At 37.4% G+C, this 23,620-nt stretch overlaps 1 long non-coding RNA gene across 1 annotated transcript in view; it reads left to right on the top strand.

The window, feature by feature from the left end:
• The window catches only part of LOC140527911 (uncharacterized), an 88,195-nt gene extending 67,205 nt beyond the window's left edge, over positions 1-20,990 (top strand). Inside the window, exons 2-3 of the long non-coding RNA XR_011974970.1 lie at positions 10,269-10,446; positions 20,459-20,990. This is a non-coding gene — a long non-coding RNA (uncharacterized lncRNA). The remainder of the gene's footprint in view (positions 1-10,268; positions 10,447-20,458) is intronic.
• The last annotated feature ends 2,630 nt before the right edge of the window (positions 20,991-23,620 follow it).

Genomic DNA, 23,620 nt, shown 5'->3' with positions numbered 1-23,620 from the left:
ACTGTAGGAATAAATTGTTCTCATTCCACTCATTCCATGGAGGAATGTCTTCACATTTTTGAAATAGACATTCCCCTAACTCACTGATAATTTTGAGGCCCTTTGGTTACCCTCAACTTGGTTTAGCCACTCTGCCAAGACAATTTGACTGTGCAGGGGTACTGCTGCTTATGCTGCAGCTTCTTGGAGCCACAGGTGAGAGTTGGGTGAAGGTGGACACCAAAAGTGAATAAGCAGTCCTGAGCTAGGCTTGGCAAGCCCTCATACCAGAAGTGCTCATCCTTCTTGAGCACAGTTGACTCCTCACTGAGAAAAGTGGGGTAGAGAAGGAAGGTAGCCACTTCAAGGATCAAGAACATCATAGGATCAAGGTAGCCTTCTGAGCCAGTTCTGCCTGTCCAAGGTATCTTTCCTCTATGTCCAGCTTGGTGCATGGTGACCATGCCATGACTAAAGAAGACTTTCACCTATGATTGGTGCTGGAAAGAGAGAAAGACTGTCCCAGTCTTGTAGATTTGAAGATGAAGCCTGTTCTAGCTACACAGCCAGTGGGAAGAATCACCTCCCATTCACATGGTAGGGGAATGTAGGATATCTTCTCCCAGAAACAGGTCCCAGCCATCTCCCGCAGGGATGCCTCCATCTTAAGTGATCCAGGCATGAGCAAAGCCTGTTTTACCACTAAATCATTCACGGGTGACCACGGTGGTCAGGTAAGCCTCTCTCCTAAAATGAAATTTTGCCTCTTTCCAAGTCATTTGCCTGTTTGATTTAAACAAGGTTTTTCTTTCCAAGTTAGAGAAGAGTTAATAGCTACACTAGGCAGTGCTTAAGCACCAGATAAGGTTCTGAAACTTCAAACTTCAAAACAACTTGCCTTATACTTTCTGTTTTTGGAGTCACTGGAGACAAAATTGTTAAATTGGCTTTAGTTCTATTTAAGGGCTGAGCATTCTCCACCTGGTGAAATTATCATCTTCCCCTACACTAAAGCAATAAAATATCTCACTCTCCAGGGAAGGGAGAGAGTGATAGAGAGATCTGGGTGCTGTTTGTATGCAAATTCCACAAAGTTTCAACTTTTAATAATCCTAAGGAGTTGCACCCCCCAAAACCCACTAGGATATTTCAGTATATGTAAAAACATTAAAACCACAGGCTCATTATAATTTGGAATACATATTAAATAGATTATACCAGTCACAAATTCAGTTTTTCTTTAATTCCTGGTATTATAATTATCTGCAAATGGAAATAGGATCTCCTTCTTTTTTATCATTTCCTCTCTGCATTCCCAACTTGACCAGAATTAGGAACTTAGATGAATTAAGCACTGAGATGAGGCACTACAAGCTATGAAAATTCTCAGTTTTTTTCACCTATTTTCCTTTGACTGATCAGACCACAGGAAAAAAGGAGAGCTGGATTTACCCATGTTCACAGAATATAGACAATGCTCACAGCATAAAATCAATATCTGAGATTACAAACACATGGGGGTGGGAGGAGGGAAAGGCATGTGGCCAGAGGCCTAAACCAAATTAAAATGTAGTGGAGAAATGTTTAACAAAATAAATGAAAATACAATACAACACAGATAATGTTAATTTGTGGTTTTCCAAGTCGATATGCAGCTAGCAGGATCCCTTCTGTTTAGGTTTTCCATCTCTGTTCCACATTCCATACAATAAAGACAAACAAAACTCCCCCCCCCCTTTTTTCCCTTAAAGTCTTGAGGCACAAAGTCTTTTATGATAGTTTTAAAATTCCATTTTCAGGGGTCAGTAAAACTGATTTGCTGTTATGTAGGCTTATTGCAGCTGAAGTTAAATTAGTAAGATTAATACTTACCAATACATTCAATCAAATTTTATTGACTTCAATAATACAAACCTCAAACTCTATAAATCAACCAACAATCTGATTCCCATAGGTCCTGGTAAGTGCATATATTGTACTGATGCTCACGGTCTCTCAGCCTAGTCTGAGGCTGTGGACCTACATCATAGGTGGCATTCTAGTAAGTTTCTGTCCATCATCACTGCTCTTGAACTAATAGAGGATGCTACCATTTCTAAATGTGGGGAGTACAGGAGTCTGTCTTAGTTGAGACCCAGAAGTAAACTGATGTCTGAGGCTTCTGGTGAGTGTTTATGGCTCTTGATTATGATATTTACAAGTTACGACTAAGTTCTGGTTAGTCATCAAGTACCTGAGCTTACAATGAAAGGAAACTATCAATCAAAGTTAATGTCATCAGCAAATGTTCATTAGTTGCTTACCAATCTGGGGAAGACACACATCATTAACAAACTATACTCCAGAGCTCATCCTATGACAGAAAACCAAATTATATAACAAAGAATCATAAAATGGAGGCTTAAAACAGAATGGCATTGATCATCATAAATTAACATCCTTTTTCCCACTACACTATGTCATGGACCCAACGGTGCAGACAATAATATGCCAGAAGGAAAGGAACTTCCTGAATGTGACTCCTAGATGCATAAAACTCTAAAGTGGCAGGACCCCAATTTCAAGGTCATCTGAGTCAAAGGGATCAACGAGAGTGAAGGGGCTCAAGACCATTACATGGGAACAGAAAAATTTTCAGTGCCCCTAGAAAAGGGAATTTGCTCTTTCCTAATCCTGAAAGTTGAGGGGACCAGAAATCTAAAGAGTGGGGATAAGTGAGCAAGGGGAAAGGAAAGGAAAGGAAAGGGAATAAACATTTATAATCTGCTATGTGCCTGACAAAAATTCCTCTGGGGAAGTGGAGATGTTAGCTATACAAGTAGAGAGAGTTTGAATAACTGAAAGAGATGGATAGAGAGAGAGACCAGAGACAGGGAGTGAACTCTAGGTTTAATAAAGTTGGTGTTGAGCTACCATTGGAAGCCCCACCTTCACCTGCTCACTGAGACTGATGAGAAGAACCCCCCAGAAAAGATATTTGTCTGGGTTGGATTGGTTGTTCTAAACTTTCTTCTGCAAAAGGGAAAAGTTTCTTGAATTTTCTTGCTCTTGAGTTTTTCCTCATCAGCATAACATATGTTAAATCTGAAGCTTGTCTGCTTTTAAAGATAATTTAAATTTCTGTTTAATCAACACTAAATGCCAGCTTAAGGTAAAATGATCACAGCAGCTTCTGATTTGTGTGCTTCAGTATTGTAAATGGGGAGCCAGAGAGAAGGGAACAGTGAGACAGAGAAAGAGACAGAGAGAATCTGATAAATATAGATTCTTCATCATAGAACTGTTAGGACCATATCTGAACTCCAGAGCTAAATTTTTATAATCTTCCCAAAACAGAATGTGGTAGAAGCTATGTGGGTTTTGTCTAGGTGGTCAATGGCAAGCAGTGTGTGTGTGTGTGTGTGTGTGTGTGTGTGTGTGTGCATCATTGGGAAGGAGCAACTAAACTGTCATGCCTGTACACAGCTGAGATCAAGATTGTGTTTATATCCCCTAAGCTAAGGCAAGAACCCCTTTTCTCTGCTTCACTTTTTGCCCCTGCCCCTCATTCATCTTTCTCTTTTTTCTATGGTTAGCCTTGCCTAGCATCCTGTATACTAGACAATTGTCCCACTATCAAGTGAAGTAGGCTGATCCTTTAAGGAGAAAGGAAACCAGTTGACTTTTTTGCTACTTCAACCATAAAGGAACCCAGTATACAGGGAAATTGTTTCAGAGAAGATTCCTGAGCTCCAGCTTCCTACAGATCACCTTCATGAGCTTATGACTTGGCGACTATCACACAGAGGGGAATAGCATTTTATATCCTTTTAACTTTGAAGTGGATTCTTATAATCTCTTAATTAATACAGTGTTTTTATGACGTTTTGACCATCTGTATATAAGTGGCACATTGTGTTTTATCACTTGAGCCTGAATCACTGGATTGACCTAGCTAGACCCAGAAAAATTGGTATAAGTTGACAGGTTCATTTTTTAGAATTATGAATGTTTTCCATTTCTCACATCACCATGGTATCCCCTATATGCCACCCCATTCCCATCCCAGAGAGTCATCCCATATGACAAATAGTATTTTTTAGAGAGAGCAAAAGGAGTTGGCAGTTTCTTGTTTATTTTTTGAAGTTTTCTTATAGTTAAATTTATTTTTTGTGTAGGGGAAGGGTATTATAGAAGAAAGGGATCCTCAGCTAATGTGTAGACCAGAAAGAGAATGTTCATTCCCAGTGGCCAAATAATTTTTTAAGACATAAGACATATTAAGACATATGACATAAGACATATGGCCAAATAATTTTTTTAAGACAAAAGGAAGCCCTTTTATGGAATAAGAAGAAAATTCCTAATTATTTTGCATGATCAGCATGAAGTATGTTTGAGGATTGGTTTAAGAAAGAAAAACTCCCTGGATTATTTTTAGCAGCTCTTGATAGGGTGGATTAGCAGAGTGCACAGTCCTTATCTTAGCTCTAAGACACAGTATACACCAAAAAAAAAATGCTTATTGAGTAGATTGCTAGAAAGTAAGAATAGTTTGTCCTTGTGTATTAGATAATTAGAAGTAGAAATGAATGACCTTTTTACTCATTAAAGATAATGCCTAGAGGTGGAGTCCAGATGGCTGAGAAAAGGCAGCAACTCACCTGACCTCTCCCCAATATCCCTTTAAACACCTTCAAATAATGCCATAAAACAATTCTTGAAGTGGCAGAATACAGAAAAGGATGGAGTGAAACACTTTTCCAGCCAAAGGAAAAGGCTAGCCTTAGAAGGCTAGCAGGAAAGGTCTGCTACACCTGTGTGAGAGTGGAACACAGGACAGTGCCGATCATGCCAGCATAGACCCAGACCCAGCAAACCAGGATCAGGCCTTGGGAACTACTGAATCAGCAGTGGCAGTGGCTACTTCTAGAGCTCTCAGCTCAGTCTACAACTGATCAGAAGATGATTACAGGTGTCTCTTTGCTGGCACTGGGGGCAGGATGCTATTGCTTTGCCCATACTCAGATCTGGGTCGCAGTCCTGGGTGACAATCCCAGGATGAGAAGGAGCACTAGCACACCAAAGTTTGTAGTCACAGTAGAGCAGGAGCTCATTACAGTTTCAGGGCAGAAAAGAGTGTTCGTGGTCACTAGAAGACCAGAGCATAGACCAGGAGAATAATAAACACAAATCTCCTTAGATCATGCTACTTTGGAAGAACTGAAAATTTATAGGTCCGTAGAAGTATCTCTAAAAACAGGTGCACAAAACCCCTAAAATTTGGGACAGTGTGCCTTCCACCACACCGTGGAAGTAGAACCCCATTTAAAAAAAGAGTTGAAAGTCAAGAAATAGGCTGGGAAAATGAGAAAACAACAACAAAACATTCTGACAAAAAAAAGTTACTATGGCGACAAGGAAGATCAAAATAAGCACTCAGAAGACAACAAAGTCAAAGCTCCTATATCCAGAGACTCCAAGAAAAATATGAATTGGTCTCAGGTCATGGAAGAGCTCAAAAGGATTTTGAAAATCAAATAAGAGAAGTAGAGGAAAATTGGAAACAGAAATGAGAGCGATGTAAGAAAATCATGAAAGTTGAGTCAGCAGCTTGCTAAAGGAGACCCAAAAATACTGAAGAAAATGACACCTTCAAAAGTAGACTCATCCAAATGACAAAAAAAGGTCCAAAAAATCAATGAGAAGAATGACTTCAAAAGCACAATTGACCAAATGGAAAAGGAGGTTCAAAATCTCAATGAAGAAATTAATTCCTTAAAAATTAGAGTGAAGCAAATAGAAGCTAATGACTTTATGAGAAATCAAGAAATTATAAAACAGAACCAAAAGAATGAAAAAATAGAAGACAATGTGAAATATCTCATTGGAAAAACTGCTGACCTAGAAAACAGATCCAGGAGAGATAATATAAAAATTATTGGACTACCTGAAAACTATGATCAAAACAAGAGTCTATACATCATATTCCAAGAAATTATCAAGAAAAGCTGCCCTGATATTCTAGAAACAGAGAATAAAACAGAAATGGAAAGAATCCGCCGATCACCTCTTAAAAGAGATCCCAAAAGGAAAACTTGTAGGAATATTGCAGCCAAATTCCAGAGTTCCCAGGTGAAAGCAAAAATATTGTAAGCAGCCAGAAAAAAAACCAATTCAAGTATTTTGGAAATACAATCTGAATAACACAAGATCTAACATCTTCTTTATTAAGGGATCGAAGGACTTGGAATATGATATTCCAGAAGTCAGAGGAGCTAGGAATCACCTGCGAAGAATCACTTACCCAGCAAAACTGAGCATAATACTTCAGCAGGGAAATGAACATTCAATAAAATAGAGGACTTTCAAGCATTCTTGATGAAAAGACCAGAGCTGAATAGAAATTTTGACTTTCAAATACAAGAATCATGGTAAACAGGTAAACAGGACAGAAAAATCATAAGGGACTTATTACAGTTGAACTGTTTACATTCCTATATGGAAAGATGATATTTGTAACTCATGAGACCTTTCTCAGTATAAAGATAGTTGAAGGAAATGGACAGACAGACAGTCAGACAGATAGAGGACACAGGGTAAGTTGAATATGAAAGGATGATATTTAAAAAATAAAATTAAGGGGTGAAAGAGGAATATATTGGGAGGAGGAGAAAGGGAGAGATAGAATGGGAGTAAATTATCTCACGTGAAAGAAGGAAGAAAAAGGTTTCACAATGGATGGGAAGGGTGGGGGGAGGTGAGAGGGAATTAGTGAACCTTACTCTCATCAGATTTGGATTTAGGAGGGAATAGCACACACACTCAATTGGGTTTCTTACACTACAGGAGAGTAAGGGTGAAGAGGATAAGGGGGAGGATGATAGAAGGGAGGGCAGATTAGGGGAGGGTTAGTCAGAAGCAAACACTTCGGAAAAGGGACAGGGGCAAAGGAGAAAATAGAGTAATTGGGGGGCAGAATAAGATGGGGGAAAATATAGTTCACAACATGTCTATTATGGAAGTATTTTGCATAACTATACATGTTGAATTGATTGCCTTCTCAATGAGGGTGGGTGGGGTGTGAAGAAGGGAGAGAATTTGGAACTCAAAGTTTTAAAAACAAAAGTTAAAAATTGTTTTTACATGCAAATGGGAAGTAAGATATACAGGCAATGGGGTATAGACATCTATCTTGTCTTACAAAAAAAGTAAGGGGGAAGGGGATAAGGACCGTTTTGTGGTAGGAGGGAAGGAAGAGATAGGAAGAAAATTTGGAACTCAAAATCTTGTTGAAATGAATGTTGAAAACTAAAAATAAATAAATTAATTAAAAATTATTTAAATGAAATGTGCAAAAGATGGAAGAAAAGCTAGATGACAAAGGATAAACATAAGGGTATGGCAGGGTCTTTTAAAAATAGCATTGAGGTAGAATGCTCAGAATGAGCTAGGGTTGTGAACAGAAGCTAAGAATAACCAAAAAACAATTTCTCACTTTTTAGTGATTGTGGAAGAAAGAGCAACATCAAAGTAGGGATACAATTTTTGCTTGGAGTGGACTGAATAAATGACAACAGAGAAAAGACAACACTGCCCAGCACTTATTTTGCTTCTATTTTCTCTGCAAAACAGAATGACTTTTAAACTTGAAATAGAAGAACAAAGTGAGTTGAAACCTGAATTAGGTAAAGAGATAGCAAAATAGTACCCAGATAATATTGATGAATTCAATTTTTGCCCTTTAGGGGTCTCCCCAATCACCATGTGACATTGTCTTCCATTCCCACTTGGGACTTCATGACCTTCAGTCTCTAAATGTTCACTGGGCATCTCAGACTGAGTATCTCCAATGTCCAAAACAGAACTCATTTTCTTTCCCTCCATATCCTCCCCTTTTTCTCACTTTCCTATTACTCTCAAGGGCACCACAACCTACACAACCAGGTTTACAATCAAGATATCCTCCCCATGTTTCATTCTCTTATCTCTCATATTCAATCTGTTACGAAGTCTTGCAGATCCCAACTTTGCAGTATCTATCATATATGACCCTCTTGCTGGTCTATTGGACTCATTTCTCTTTATTTCAATTCATCCTCTACTAACCTATCAAAAAGATTTTTCTAGTGCATAATTCTGAGCATGTTGTATACCTCTTTCCCCTTCAATAAATTCCTGTTCTCCCTCTTGCCTCCAAAATCAAATAGAAAATCCCCTGTTTGGCTTTTAAAGCCCTTCATAACCTGGCAACTTCCTACATTTTAAGTCTTATTATTTACTTCCATGTGATCTATCATCCAGTGACACCAGCCTCCTTGTTTTCCCTCACACAAGGCACTCCATCTCCTAACTGTTCATTTTTCACTGGCTGCTCCATTCCTGTGCTTGGAATGCTCTCCCCCCTCATCTCTGCCTCCTGGCTTCCTGCACATTTCTGTTAAAAATCCCATACCCTGTATGAAGACTTACCCAGTCCTCCTTAATGCTAGTACCTATCCATTCCTTTCACATCTCTAGACTTTGCTATCTTGCCTCAGCTGTAGTCTCACACTGAAACGTCTCTCAGTGCCTGAGACATCCTTACCCTAGAATATCCATTTGCCCTTGTGGCTTTCTCCTCTTAGACTCTCTCTCCCATGCTGGCAGAGTTCTCTCTTTGGTGAATTCCTTTAAGGGTTTTCATGTTGGTGAGAAACTCAGGCCAGGCTTCATTTCTCTATGAGCTCTGCTTCTTACTTTCCAGACTTGGCCTCTGTGTCCCTGTGTGAATACCTTCTCTCCACAGTCCTGTTTTTCCTTTCCCTTTTGCATGTTATCTCCCCCCATTTGAATGTAAGCTCCTTGAGGGCAAGAGCTTTTTTTGTCTTTCTTTGTATCCCCAGTGCTTAGCAGAAAGTAGTGTTTAGCGTATATCCAGTGCTTAATAAAAGAGTCTTGACTTGATTTCCATTCCCCAACAACACTCCTCTCCAATTTCCCCTATCAAACAGTTGGGGGGTCTTTATATTTTCTGGGATATCCAAACTTCTACTCGTGCCCAGGGCATTTTTCCTGAACCTGCATATGATGCTGCTATTATGATGCTACATGCTGTGCACCTGGAGCTACCTCCATCTACAAGTGACTCCTGATTGAGACAGTGATGCTGCATACTTATGTGGTGAGCAGGCACTTCAAAGAAGTTTGAAAGAGATGAGTCAAAAGAGGCAAGGATGGACTTTTGAATGATGGACATGTGAGGAAGCCAGCCCCCAACATTTCTCTTGATTTCCAATGCCAGAAACCTCAGAGACAGCTAAGAGTGGACTACCTCCTCCCTACCTCTCTGAGAGATTTCTCTCTCCATAGTTGTGGTGAAATTTTATTTCTTTCAGCGGAAGAGGTCATTTATTCTTGTGTATTCTTTGGTCTATTCTGATCTGTATCACTCAACTTTTGTTTGCTGTAAACTTGGATAAAAAGGCTCAGTAGTTATTCTTGATTGTCTTTTGTATAACCACTATTTGGTGAAAAGACATGAAGATCTCAGTTTAATGAGTGACAGACAGAGATGGTGGAGTGGAGAAAAAGGGAAGAAAGAAAGGAGAGACAGACAGAAAGACAAAGAGAGAGACAAAAAAATGGGGGGGCGGAGAGAGAGAATAATCTTACACATTTTCTAGGATTGTAAACACTGGGAATGAAGGGACATATTGGGAGCCATTTGGGAGCCAGCCCTACGTGTCTTTGATTTCAGAGATTGCCTTCCAATGAGAATTCTTGATTGACCTCTCTCAACGCATCTCTCTCAAGCTCCTTTGTGAATCCTTTAAAACTGAATGTGTTTAAAAATGTGTCCTAATCAAGAAAACCTTTCTGTAACATGGTTTTATACACATCTGCCAATTTACTTTTGTAACATAGTTGAATTGGCCTATAGGGGCTGTATCATGGGGTATATTTAGTGTTGTTTTTCCTGTTTCTGGTTGGCCAATTGGGACCTGTTTCCAGCAACATGGCTAAAGAGATTGCACTTTGAGATTATGAAGAGTCCTCTTGGCTGCAGAGCTGGAAGAGCTAGCAACTCAGTGGATGTACAAAGGGGAGCAACTGGTCCCTTCACTTCCCTCCTCCTTTCTGGCTGCATATTGAGTTAGAATGATTTTGAGCTGCTTTCTGGAGGGCAGGGGAAGAGTTTTTTTTCATTATCCCCAGCACCACCTAGTCACAAACATATGGTATTAAAAGGACATTTCCCTTGTGGACAAACCTGTGCTTTGGTTTGGGCCATCTCTATCTCTATTGTATATATTCTTTCCTGATTTTAGGTAAAAGAATATCCTGAGGCTTGATGAGTCAGGACATTCTCGGGACTTGAGTACCATCAGGCTGATGCTTGCTAGCATCAGCTCAAAGTGGATGGCCACTGACAAGAGGACTGGCCCAAGTCTCACTGTTTTACTGGCAGACGTGTACCAGAAGTTGTTTGGATGTTACAGAGCCAAGGTCAGTTGTAAAATATCTACTTAGCAGTACTGCAAACTGCTGTATGTTCCAAGGAAATTTAAATATCAGCATCCCAACAGATTTTTTAAGTTATAAATTATCACTGTTTTATATGTATATATATATCATATATGTTATAAGTTTATGAGTTATAAGTTATCATTGAATCCTGTCCCATTAATGCACTCTTTTATCTCTTATATTTAGTATTTCTTATGTATATAGGAATAAATCATCTGCTCCAAACTTGATTCATATTGTACATCAAGTACATTTCTAATCCATCTTTTTATTGGAAAACCATAGATTTAACCTAAAGCTTTAAATAATTTGCTCCTGTGGTGCTGGATTGGGGGAGTTGGTGAAATAAAAAATGCAAGAAAAGGAAGCCAATTCTTCTAATTAGAGACCAGATTCCTTGGTACTCAACTGGTCCAAATCACATGCTTTGGTCCAAAATAGAGGAGACTCTTAAGACGTCAAGAGAGTGCCAAAAGATTCCTGTCCTTATGAACTCTGCAGTAGGTTCTTAAGGTTATACTTTAATTATGCATTCTAGAGATGGAAGATACCAGTTAAGTTATAGATGAGCAAAGAGAGGTCCAGAAACAGAAAGTGACTTGTCTAAAGTCATTCAACCAGCCAAGACTGGAACCCAGGTTTCCTAATTCATACCCAGCCTAATGCTTTTTCCAATATTCTTTGGGTCCCTTCCAAGTTCACTCATCTTAGTATAGTTTACATTGGTATGTGTAGCTGATAGAAAGAAAATAGCATCTGTTTTTTAAAAACATCTTTAATTATCTGGATATTTCAGGTGAAAATGCCTTTTCCTGAAATTTGAAAATGTAATTTATTGTCGATTTGCCACATTACTTTGTTTATGCCCCAGGAAAATGTAAGTTCCTTTGGGCGAGGCCTATTGTTCATTTTGTCTATATATCCCAGCACAATACTTTGCACATAAATGTTTATCAGAATGAGTAAACACAGACCAACCGCAATAACAACACATACACATACACATACATACCTCATCTCAATACTCTGGACACCCCCAACTCCCACTACAATTATTTATTTGAATTAGGGAGATTTTGCTGATTTATGATTCCCAAAGAATGTCTGGTTTCCTTGTGGCTGTTGTGGGCCTACAATGCGGAAAGAACCCTTGAGTGGTTTTCACAGTGTTTGATGGGGATATGCAAGGGAAAGGAACTATGTGTAGAAATAATTACTTTATCTTTCTGAGAGTTATTAATGCTTCCTCCCTGGCAGCTGAAGGAAATAACTACAAGTATCACATACTCCAATGAGAACAATTTTGTCTCTGTCCTCATCATTGCTTTAGGAGATCAAGAGGCTTTGTGAAGGAGGGAGGAAGGATAATGCAGGTAGAGAGAATCCCATCTAGTGCAGTGCCTTCCATGTAGTAGGCATTTAATGAGTGTTTGTTGAGTTGAACTGAATCCATGGTAAGGGAGATATCCACACTTGTCTTAAGAACTGGTTTTATGACCATTATTAATTTCCTACAATTTAATACCTAGGGAAATATGGTTGTGGAAAGAGTTGAGATCAGGAGATGTTCTTAGAGTCCTGGAAAACTTCAGTTTCCTACACCTAAGTTTCCTATATAAGATGAGAGTATAATTCAACAATTCTTTATTAAGCACTTCTCACCTTGAGGAACAACTTGCTTCTGGGCCCTCAAGGGTTGGAGTACCAAGCTACTCCCTGTTTTGTAGTTTAGATTAGGTTCAGTCCTGGGCAACCTGACCTCCCATGAGTAAGGCTACTCTCCCTTGTCTCATGCTAATAAGCTTGAAAACCCCTCACCCTGATGCTGTGGGAAAATTTTATTTGTAGTTTAAATTATGTCTTACTCTAAGGGTTCCCCTAAAATGGAAAGTAAACAGATAATAAAATGCAATATAAAGCAGGGGTGAGACACGTAATATATTTCTACATTCAAAAGAAATGCTAAATATAATAGGCTCAACAGTGTACCTTTAAAAAAACACCTTAAAAAGAATATAGTAACGGTTATGGGCAGCTAGGTGGTGCAGTGGATAGAATACTAGACCTGGAGTCAGGAAGACTCGAGTTCAAATCTGACCTTGGGCAGGTCACTTAACCCTGTTTCTTTCAGTTCCTCATTTGCAAAATGAGCTAGAGAAGGAAATGACAAAAAAAAAGCATGTCTCAAAGCTCCCACAAGTTTGACCAAAACCAGGAATGGCAACTTTAATCATGATCCAAGGAGTGGCTCCTGTAGGCCAGTTCAATATCGCTACCTGTTATGTGAAAGTCACTGCTTTACGGACTGGAGATCCAATGCTAGAAGCAAAGCTATCCTTCTTCTCACCTCCCTGCCCTCAAAAAAAAATACATTCCAGTGGGGAAATATGACATTCACAGATAAATAAAGACAGTTATTTGAGGAGAAAGATTAGTATTGACTGAAAGGATTAGAACAATAGCTTCCTATCAGAGGGAGCACCTGAGCTGAAGGAGGCATTCTAGGAGGCAGAGGTGAGAAGGGAGTACATCATAGGAAGAAGAGATAGACCATGCAAGGGGACATAGGATGCAAGAATGGGAGATGGAGTGTTACTTGAAGGAATTGCATATAGAATATAGACTACATCTTGAAAAGTACATAGGAGTCAGACTGTGGAGAGCACTGAGTACCAGGCTGAAGAATTGTCTTTTATCTTTGAAGCAAAGTGGAGCCACTATAAAAGGGGAACCTATCACCAACACTACCTAATTTCAGGTTACATTTTGGGACAAAATGAAGTATTCATAAATCATTAAGCAATTAACAATAAGGAGGTTTATTTTGATGAACATGACAAAGATATGCAACAAGGATTCAGCAGCACTTATCACTAGCTTTGGTAGATGTAGCCTATCTCACCTCCTTATGAAAACTCCTCTGATCAGCAGGTCAGTAGGGGAGCGTATAGCAATTTATGTGGTCTCAGATACCCACTTGGTCTGAGAGGCATCGTCCCTAAGTGGGTGAGACTTTTCATATCCTCAGCTAACCAAGAAGTTCTATGGGGAAAGCAAAAGTCAATCAGGACCTAGGTACTGCTTTTTCTCTTTTTAGGAAAAACTAATCCTTGCCTCAGAAGGGAAGACAGTGTGGATACAGCCCATGTTTCAGGTAGATATTAGTCCTATCACAGCCACCTTTAAGATTTATGAACAGGATAGTAACATGATTAACACCTGTGACTTGGGAATACTAATTGGGGAGCTGTGTAAAAGATGGGTTGGTTCAGAGAGACTTGAAGCAAGGAGATTGATTGATAAAAGGCTATTGCAGCTAAGATTAGAAGGAAAATAAAAAATTGAGAAAAAAATTTATGTGCAGTTTCTCAGATAAAGGTCTCATGTCTCAAATATACAAAGAATTTTAAAAACCTATCAGAATACAAGTCATTCCCAAATTGATAAATGTTCAAAGGATTTGAACAGGCAATTTTTAGATAATGAAATCACAATTTATAATCATCTGAAAAAAATGCTCTAAATCATTATTGGAAAGAGAATGCACATTGACTAGCTAAAATGATTAAAAGGGAAAATGATAAATGTTGGAGAGGATATGGAAAAATTGGGACACTAATTCATTGTTGATGGAATTGTCAGCTGATTCAAGCATTTTGGAGAGTAATCTGGAATTATGTCCAAAGAGTTATTAAATTGCATAGTAGCTGGGCCCTTTGACACAGCCATATCACTACCAGATCTATTTCCAAAGATGATTAAGGGAAAAGGAAAAAACCCTATATGTTCCAATATATTTGTAGCAACTCTATCTGTGGTGGCAAAGAACTAGAATTGTGGGGAGGTCCATCAATTGGGGTATGGCAAAGCAAGTTGTGGTATATGATTATGATGGAATATTATTGTGCTATGAGAAATTACGAGCTCAATGATCTTAGAAAAACATGGACAGACTTGTATGAAATAATGAAGGGCAAAATAAATATAACAAAGAGAATGTGGCATATAGCAACAACAATATTGTTACAGGAACAACTTTGAGCAAATAAGTCATTTTGACTATTATAAATACCCAAATTTGCTACAAAGGACATATGAAGGAAGATGCTATCTGCATCCAGAGAAAGAACTGATAAGTAGAAGTATGTATAGAATGATGTTACAGACTTGTACACACACATATATATATATGTGTGTGTATATATATATATATATATATGTGCATATTTGGATCTAACAGTAATGTCTAGGGCAGAAGAGAGGAGGGAAGAAAAAAAGGAAAGAAATTTACTTGATAATGTATATATTTAAAAGGAATATCAAGTTGTACATATTATATTTACGGATTCATATATAATCATCTTTTTTATTAGACTATTTATGAAAATGCTTGTTATATTCCATAAATTAAAAATAAAGTAAATAATTTTTTAAAAAAACCATTGCAATAATAATTCAAGCCAAGTGTGATGAGGGCCTGAACTAGAGTAGGGGCCCTGAGAGTGGAAAGATAAAATAGATTCTATATTTTTAATAGGTTTTGTATTTTTATTGGAAATGGAATCAATAAGACTTGGCAGTGGGGGTGGGGGATCAAGGAGAGTTGGAGAAGGAAATGGCAAACAGAAGATGGAAATGGTAAATCACTCCAGTATCTTTGTCAAGAAAACCCCAAATGGGGTCACAAAGAATCAGACAAGATTGAAAACAACTGAATAAAAACTGAAATGGAGATAAGTAGAAAGAGAAGAAAGAGTCAAGGATGAGTGCAAGAATAATATTTGCATTAGCTACCTCATAGGGTTATTGTTGATCAAAAGAAAATAAGGGAAAAACCTTTGGTGGTAAAAATTTCGGAATCAAAAGATCTGTGATTTTGTAAGTGTGAAGTGTTCTCTCCTCTGACACATTCTGTAATGTGTCCATGCCTTAGTAGATAATCTTTCATAAACTGTTATGGCCAAAAAAGTTTATTATCTGGTATTTATCTTTCCATGGAAGAATCTCTGCTAACTTAGCTAGAAAAGACATCGGATCTCTGCTCAAAGTCATTCCAGTTTGGAAGTACCTGCAAGAACTGGCATTTTTCTGGGAAAGCCTTTTAGAACACAGGATTGTCTGCCTGACACAGTGTGGCATCACAGGATGATTATAGATTTAGTTAAGCAAATAAATTTAATACTGCAACATTATTTGCTATATTGACAACAACAGTAGGTTTGCAGACAATATCTCTTTGTCTGATTATGAGAACTAAACTTAGAGATACAGACAATTGCCATTTTCCCCTCATCTATAAGGTAGGAATATTTTTTCACCTATTACATATGAATGTTTCATTTTCAAGGATTTTAGCAATAGAATGATTTAACTCAGTTCTTTCTGTGTAGTGTTTACATATTGTTATTGTCTCAGTTCAAGGTAGAGTAGGGAGGTGAGTAAGACATAAGTAAGTTCTATTATACATTTTGCCATACATAGTTTATTTGTTATCATCATTTTTTAGAAGTTTGGTGCCTTTTGATTCTGACACCACAGTCACTCCTCCCTTAAACAACCCTCTCCCATAACAAAGAAAAACAGTACGGCTAAATCAATTGACATAGTAACTGAATCTTAAAGAGTATACAAAATTCTACAACCAGAGCGTCCCACCTCCCTACTGAAGGGAGGGAAATTCATTGCCTAATCTTCATTCTTTTGGAATCAAGATTTATTGTATTATTTTTTCAAACTTCACTATTTAAAAGTGAATGTTATTCACATCATTTAAAAATTATATGAAAATCAAATAAGGCACCTTTTATTATTATGGATGGGGAAGAATTCTTAACTGAACAAGGTATAGAGGTTGTCACAAAAGTTAAAACAGATCATTTCAATTACATGAAATTGAAAATTTTTTTGCAAAATCAATGCAATAAAAAGGAAAGTCTTAGGGGAAAATATATCAAACATTTCTGATAAAAGTCTACTATCTAAGATATATAAGGAACTAACATTAATATATATGACAAAATCTCATTTCCTAGTGATAAATGACCAAAAGATACAACAAGTGGTTTTCAGAAGAGTTGCACACTGTAAACAAACATGTAAAATTGCTTGAAGTCATGAATCTTATGAGAAATGCAAGTCAAAATCACTCTGAGTACTTAACTTTCAACAAATTCACAAAAATGACAGAAGATGGGACCTGTCAATGTTAGATATATGTTGGAAAGATAGACACACATGCATAGCCAGTGGAGCTGTAAATTGATGCAATAATTCTAGAAAGCAATCTGGAATTTTTTAAAGAAATTGAAAATACATAGACATTTTAGACTATTTATAGACTCTTTGATGGCAGAAAGTGAAGAAAAATTAAGAAGTTTTTTGATGACAAAAATAGGAGACTATAAAAGTTATCTTGAAGCCTAAGATAAAAAATAACCAAGATCTTGGCAAATAGTGCCATTACTTTCTGGAAAACAGAGGGAATAGATGTGGAAGCAGTGTCAGATTTTATATTCTTGGGCTCAAAGATCATTGTAAATGGTGACTGCAGCTGTGAATTTAAAAGACACTCCTTGGAAGGAAAGCTATGGCAAATCTAGAAAGCATACTAAAAAGCAGAGAGATCACCTTGCCAACAAAGATCTGTATAGTCAAAGCTATGGTTTTTCCAGCAGCAATGTATGGCTGTGAGAGCAGGACTATAAGGAAAGCTGAGCACAGCAATACTGATGCTTTCGATTTGTGGTGTTAGGACTTTTGAGAGCCCCTTGAATAGTAGCAAGGAGATCGAATCAATCAATACTTAAAGATATTAATTCAAATTATTCATTGGAAGATGAAATGCTGAAACTGAAACTTACTTTGACCACAGAATGAGAAGATAGGACTCACTGGAAAAGACCCTGATGTTGGAAAAAAAATGAAGGCAAATGGAGAAGGGAACAACAGAGGATTCAATGGATAGATAGGGGTCATAGAAGAAACAAACATGAGCTTGGACAGATGTCAGGAGATAGTGGAGGATAGAAATGCCTGGTATACTATAGTCCATGGGGTCACAAAGAGTCTGACATGACTGAACAAATGAAAAACACAACAAAATACTCTTTGATCCAGAGATCCTACTGCTAGATATATATTCAAAGAGGTCAAAGATAAAGGCATTACATATGCTCCCAAATATTTATAGCATCACTTTTTTATAGGTACAGAGATCTGAAAAAAAATAGATTGCTATTGACTGGGCAATAGTTAAACAAATTATAATAAATGAATGTAATGGAATATTATCGAACCATGATGGATATGAATAATACAGGAAAGCATGGAAAGACTTTAATGAACAGATATAAAATTAAAGGAGCAAAAATAAGAAATCAATATATTGAGTGATTTGCAGTAATGTAAAGGGAAAGAATAACAATTTTCAAATGGAACTCTGTGTGATTAAAATGATACCAAAATCAGTTCTTCAGTACCAAAGAACACTGAGAATGGACCTCCTGTCTCTGCAGAGGAGATGTGGGAGCAGGGGAATCTAAGGATATAGGACATTGTATATGCTGTTGAACTTGATTCATTTATGTTTAATTTTGCTGAACTGATTTTTTTCTCTTTTTTTAATTTTTTTGTTTTAATCAGTGGTTCTTTGAGTGGGAGTGAGGGGAGGAGTGATATACTGACAAATCAAGGTGACATAAAAACAAAAGATAACAATTTTTTTTTTAGAAAAGAAGTGAATATTTCTTGTCATGAAATAGTTCATGAGTCCATGGGAAAGAAGAGAACAGTGTCTGATCTACCTTTGTTATGGGTGTGCTGGAGCCATTTTGAACTGGTTCTCAAAAGCTGATTGTTAAGTTTCCAGTGTGAGCATTTACATCTTATAAATCAGCAAATGCTACAAATCAGGACTTAATTTACTGTTTTGCTAACTGCCTATTCTTAAGAGATGAGAAAATATAAATTAAAAGTGTATATGATTTTTTTTTTGGAGAGCTAGTTGTTAAACATTTACCAAGACACTGCTGACCGTTGGTTCTGCTGAGACTAGCGAAGAGAGGATACTGGATAAAAAGATTGTTTTCACAGAAAAATCATATAATTTTATTATGGTATGACCACTTTCAAGCTAGAATGGTTCATTCCCACTCAATGCATGAATCTGTTGTTGTTCAGGAATGTCCAACTTTTCATTGACCCCATTTGGAGTTTTCTTGGCAAAGATACTGGAGTATCTTCTACAGCTCATTTTACAGATGAGGCAACTGAGGCAAACAGGATTAAATGATTTACCCAGGGTTACACAGCTAGTAGGTATCTGAGAGCATATTTGAACTCAGGAAGATGAGTTTTCCTGACTTCAGGCTCAATATTCTATCCACTGCATTACTTAGCTGCCCAATGCATGAATACCATCTATACTGTTTCTAAGAGTAACACATTATCACAATGTCTAAAAGACATAAGAGCTTTTCAAAGGTGAACCTGGGCAAGAATTGGCTTGAATCTAAGAGTATAGAATTCTTAGTATGACAACACACCTGGTAGCTTTAAGGGAAGCTTTGAGAATTGTTCTTCTGTAAAGTCCCAACGCGAGAGATGTTTGCATATTAAGCAAGGTAAGAAATGGGGCAATATTCCAGGGATTACTGGTTGTCAGGGAATTGGGTAGACTGGCCTAGTGAAAGAAGTTTTACTATATGATGAAAGAAAAAAGAGTCAAAGGATTACCGAAACATAGTTTTCCAGCTAGACCTTAAAAGTCCTCTATCTGGTCTAGTGGTTCTGAAAATTCAAAGAACAAGTAATTTTTTTTTTCCATGAAGAATTATAGCGCACTGAAGCTTAAGTTGGCAACACTACAGGGGAGTCAAGAGATTCCTACATAAGTAGTTTCCCTTCAGTAAGAACAGTTGTTTCTATTGAGTTCCAGATATGATGTGTTTTGAGATTGGTGTACATATATAATAAGCAAACTATTTATTCTGTGAGTACTATACTGACATAGGTGACAAAGTAGATACAGTGCTGAGCCTCAAGCCAGGAAGATTTCATATCCAGCCTTACATACTTACTAACTGAGTGTCCCTGGGTAAGTTACTTAACCTCTGTCTGCCTCAGTTTTCTTATCTCTTGTTGTTCGGTCATGTCTGACTCTTCATCACCCCATTTGGGGTTTTCTTGGCAAAGATACAGAAGTAGAGAAAGTGCTGAGGATTGGAGACAATCAGGGAAAATGTCCAAAATTAGGCGATGAGTATCATGGCAGCAAAAACAAGCAAACCAGTATTGCTGGGTCATATGGAGAAGAATAAAGTTCAAGAAGACTATGAAGGTAGGAAGGCAGCAAGTTGTAAAGAACTTTAAATGCCAAGCTAACAATTCGATATTTCATCCTTGAGGTAATAGGGATCCTGGAGTTTATGAAAGCAACACTAGTGATCTTCAACTGAAGCAATCTTGCTTCTACCCCACTGCCCCTTCCACTCTTCCCCATTCTTGGACACTGATTACTGCTTCTTGTACTATCTTTCCTTATATTCCCCTATTAGTATGCACCCTCTGAAATTCAAAGAGTTTTCGATTTGTTTGTTTATGGTGATTCCTTCCCTTACTTTTAATACTTCTCTCCTTTCCTTGAGCCCACTTGTTTCCCTACTGAGTTTACTATATTACTGCATAAAACTCTGTGTGTATATGTCTAACTCTTCTTTTCCTAGTTCATATGAGGGAAATTCATGTGATACCCACTTGCCCTACACCTTCTTCCATACTCTTCTTTTTCTATACCCCAATTATAAGAAATAGTAATTTCCATCCCTTTCTTGTTTATTTCTTCCCTAGTGTATTCCCTTTCCCCTCCTCTTTCTCTTTCTACTAAAACCATCAGAATAGGACAAAATCATCTCCCAATCACTCTGCTTGTTTTATTTAATTTTTTGTTAAGTTCAATTTTTTAATTATTTAAAATTTGTCTTACTTATTTTAGGCAGCTGGGTGGCGCAGTGCTGGAGTCAAACCTTACTGGATCATCATGGATCAGAATTCTGTGATCTTCCAGTGCTGCTGAATCAATATGGGTCAGAGAACTGTGATCTTCAGCACCTCAGTACACCCCCCCCACAGAGACCTCCCTATCTTAGTATTCTGGTAAGAATGTTATTAGCCCATTTGAGTTTCCTTGTCAGAATACTCTGGGTTTCTAGCCCCTAGGATCAAAGTGCTTCCACCTTCAAGTGTTCCCTGTCAGAATACTGACATGGTTCCATCTTGCCTGTTTACCTGTGCTAACACTGGCTTGCCAGGCAATATCGCTCTCCAAATGCTTGCTGTCTCCCAGAGTTTTTGGCATTCTTTGTGTGCAGGCATTCTCTAGATAAAAGCACTTACTGTTATTTCTCTTTGGACTATTTGATCTCATATCCTCTTTTGGTATTTGCTAAAGCATATGTGCAAGACTGGGTTCTTTAATCAATCAACAAGTATTTATCACTATTATATTAAAAGTACTATTTGATCTTATTGGTGGATAAGTGTATATCATGTAAGTCTATTAATGTATGCTCCTATACACCAATTTTGGGAATATGATCTTTGTCTTCTTCTCCAAATAGAAAATATAAATGAATTTTCTGATCTTGTAGCAATAGTATTAACTCATGGGACACCTTTCTCAGTTTTTTTTTTCTATCCTCTTTTGACATATTCGATAGAGTTAACACTGAAAGTTTCAAAACATTTTTTCTCTTTCTTTACTGTGTTCTTTGTTGTGTCTGATGATATTTACTTCCTCTTGAAGAAAAAATCCAAAACTGTTTTGGAATTTTCTAATCATAACAACACCAAAGCCACAGGAACATATCTATTATGCCGCCTGTGCTGGATCTGGATTTTAAACTCTAACATCAGCACCTTGGATGTTCATTTTGCAGATACAGGTTCAGTAACTGTCAAGGTTAGAGCCTTTGTATAATTTCATTACAGACTCTAAAACAGTGAGGTTTATATAAAGACTGTGCTTCAGGTTGAAAGGAATGGTTTTCCAGGTTTAATAGAATTCAGGGTTCTATAATAGGACACTGGGGATATAAGTCCTGCAAGGAATGAAATGCTTCTTGCTCAATAGGAGCTTACATTCTAATGGGGAAATCAAGGACATATGTAAGTGCACATCCAGGAAAAATAGAAAATATACATACAGAATAAATATAGGGAATAAGTGCAAATTAGTTGTCTACAAAGTAGTTTGAGAGGGAAGGCACTAGCAATTGAGAGGATCAGGGAAGACTTCATATTGAAGGTGGTCCTTGAGTTATGTCCTAAAGGAAGGCAGATATTCTGTGAGGTGGAGGTAAGGATAGGATCTACTTCAGGCATAGAGCATGGCCAATACAAAGACATGGAGATAGGAAATGAAGAGTTGTGTGTAGGGAACACAGAAAGTCAGTTTGGTTAGATCACATAGTATGGGACAGGAAGTAACATACAATAAGGTTTAAAAATTAGATTGGGGCAAAGTTGTGCAGGGTTTTAAAAGATAAAAAGAGGAGTTTAAATTTGATTCTAAAGACAATAGGAAACCACTGTTCTGGTGGATTATGGGTATAACATCCTCAGATCTTTGTATGAAGAATATCATTTTGGTAACAGTGCATCAAGTGGACTGAAGTGGGGAGACAAGGCAGTGAGGTCAGTTAGGAACCTGTTCAATAACCTAGGTTGTTGTTAGGAGATTATTGTTAAATATTTAAAGAGCAGCTTTAGTTGTGATAAAATTAAAAGCCAAATTGTAAAGGGCTGAGAAGGGAATGAGAAGAAAGGAAGTGGAGACATTGAGTATAGAAAACTTTTTAAAGTTTGACCATTTATCTTAAATGCTATAGAGAGTGTCTAAGTGGACTTGGGTGCCAGTGGCTAGATTTAATACAAAGAATTTAAGCAGGTTGAAGATCTATATCTCTAACTGCATGTTAGGAGTTCCTTAACTGAAGTCTCTCAAATCCCACTTTCTACAGGAAGCCTTTCCCAATCCTTATTAATCCTGATGCCTTCCTACTGCTAATTATTTCCAGTTTTTCCTGTATATAGCTCAAGTTTGTAAATAGTTTTTTGCATCTTGTCTCCCTCATTAGACTGTGAGTTCCTTGAGAGCCAGAACTATTCTCTGCTCTTCATATTCCCAGCAATTAGCACAGTTCCTGGAACTTGAAAGGGTAAATAAAAATAAATGTTTTATAATAAAAATAAAAATATTTATTGATTAACAATAACAAAAAAAGAAGTTTGAAAATAGGTAGAGAAAGGAAAATAGCTTGAGGGAATATGTTCTTCATCATTTCTTAAGTCCAGATAATTTACAAAATAGTAAATCAAACCCGCATTTCTCAGGCTTTTGAAATGTACATACTAACAGTAAAATTTTAACCAATAAGAGCTAGGTCCAGAATACCACCTTGTATTAAGGGCACATAAAGAGTGGTTAGCTTTGGCAAGGAGAAGTGACACCTCACTGTCAAACTGGAGGAAAGAAAAAAATGAATCAGGGGTAATATCCAGGGGTCCTGAGATGAGAGAAATGGAGGTAATAAGCTCCATGTGACTTTTCTCATTCCAATTTAACTGGTAATTAGCAGAATCCTTTAAATATACTGTAAATCCTTTAAAATAAAAGGATACACAGTCTATTTAGTTTGCCCTGTTTATTAGCCATTCTGATAGGTAAAGTGGGACTATGTGGAAAAAGAGAGTTCATGCGATGGTTAAAATGAGGATTTTATTATTGTTTTTACATACCTTCTTCAATAGTACAGAAAAAAATAATTGAGAGATGGGGTACTATAGTGTAAAACAAGTCAGAGTCCCAGAGAGGAATGCCACTTTCTAATCTCAGTGCTTCAGGCTATAGCATAGCCCTCCTTGTCTCAGCAAGGGTGTTGAAATCCAAACAACAGACTATTAGAATAGCATATCAGCTTATGATTAACAGGCTGGTGGAGGGAGGAAGTGATGGGCAGAAGTGGGAATTAGTTAATGGATTTTATAGTTCATTTTAGATACTTAAATAGGGATTACACACTTGCATGATAATCTATTTGAACAGGAAAACAAACAGAAGTGATCTGAAAAATGAAAGCATACATTTATTTAAAGG

Source organism: Notamacropus eugenii, chromosome 2 (assembly GCF_028372415.1).
Source record: "Notamacropus eugenii isolate mMacEug1 chromosome 2, mMacEug1.pri_v2, whole genome shotgun sequence".
Taxonomy (NCBI): domain Eukaryota; kingdom Metazoa; phylum Chordata; class Mammalia; order Diprotodontia; family Macropodidae; genus Notamacropus; species Notamacropus eugenii.
Note: the sequence above shows the minus strand (reverse complement) of the source record. Positions and strands in the feature narration are given on the sequence as shown.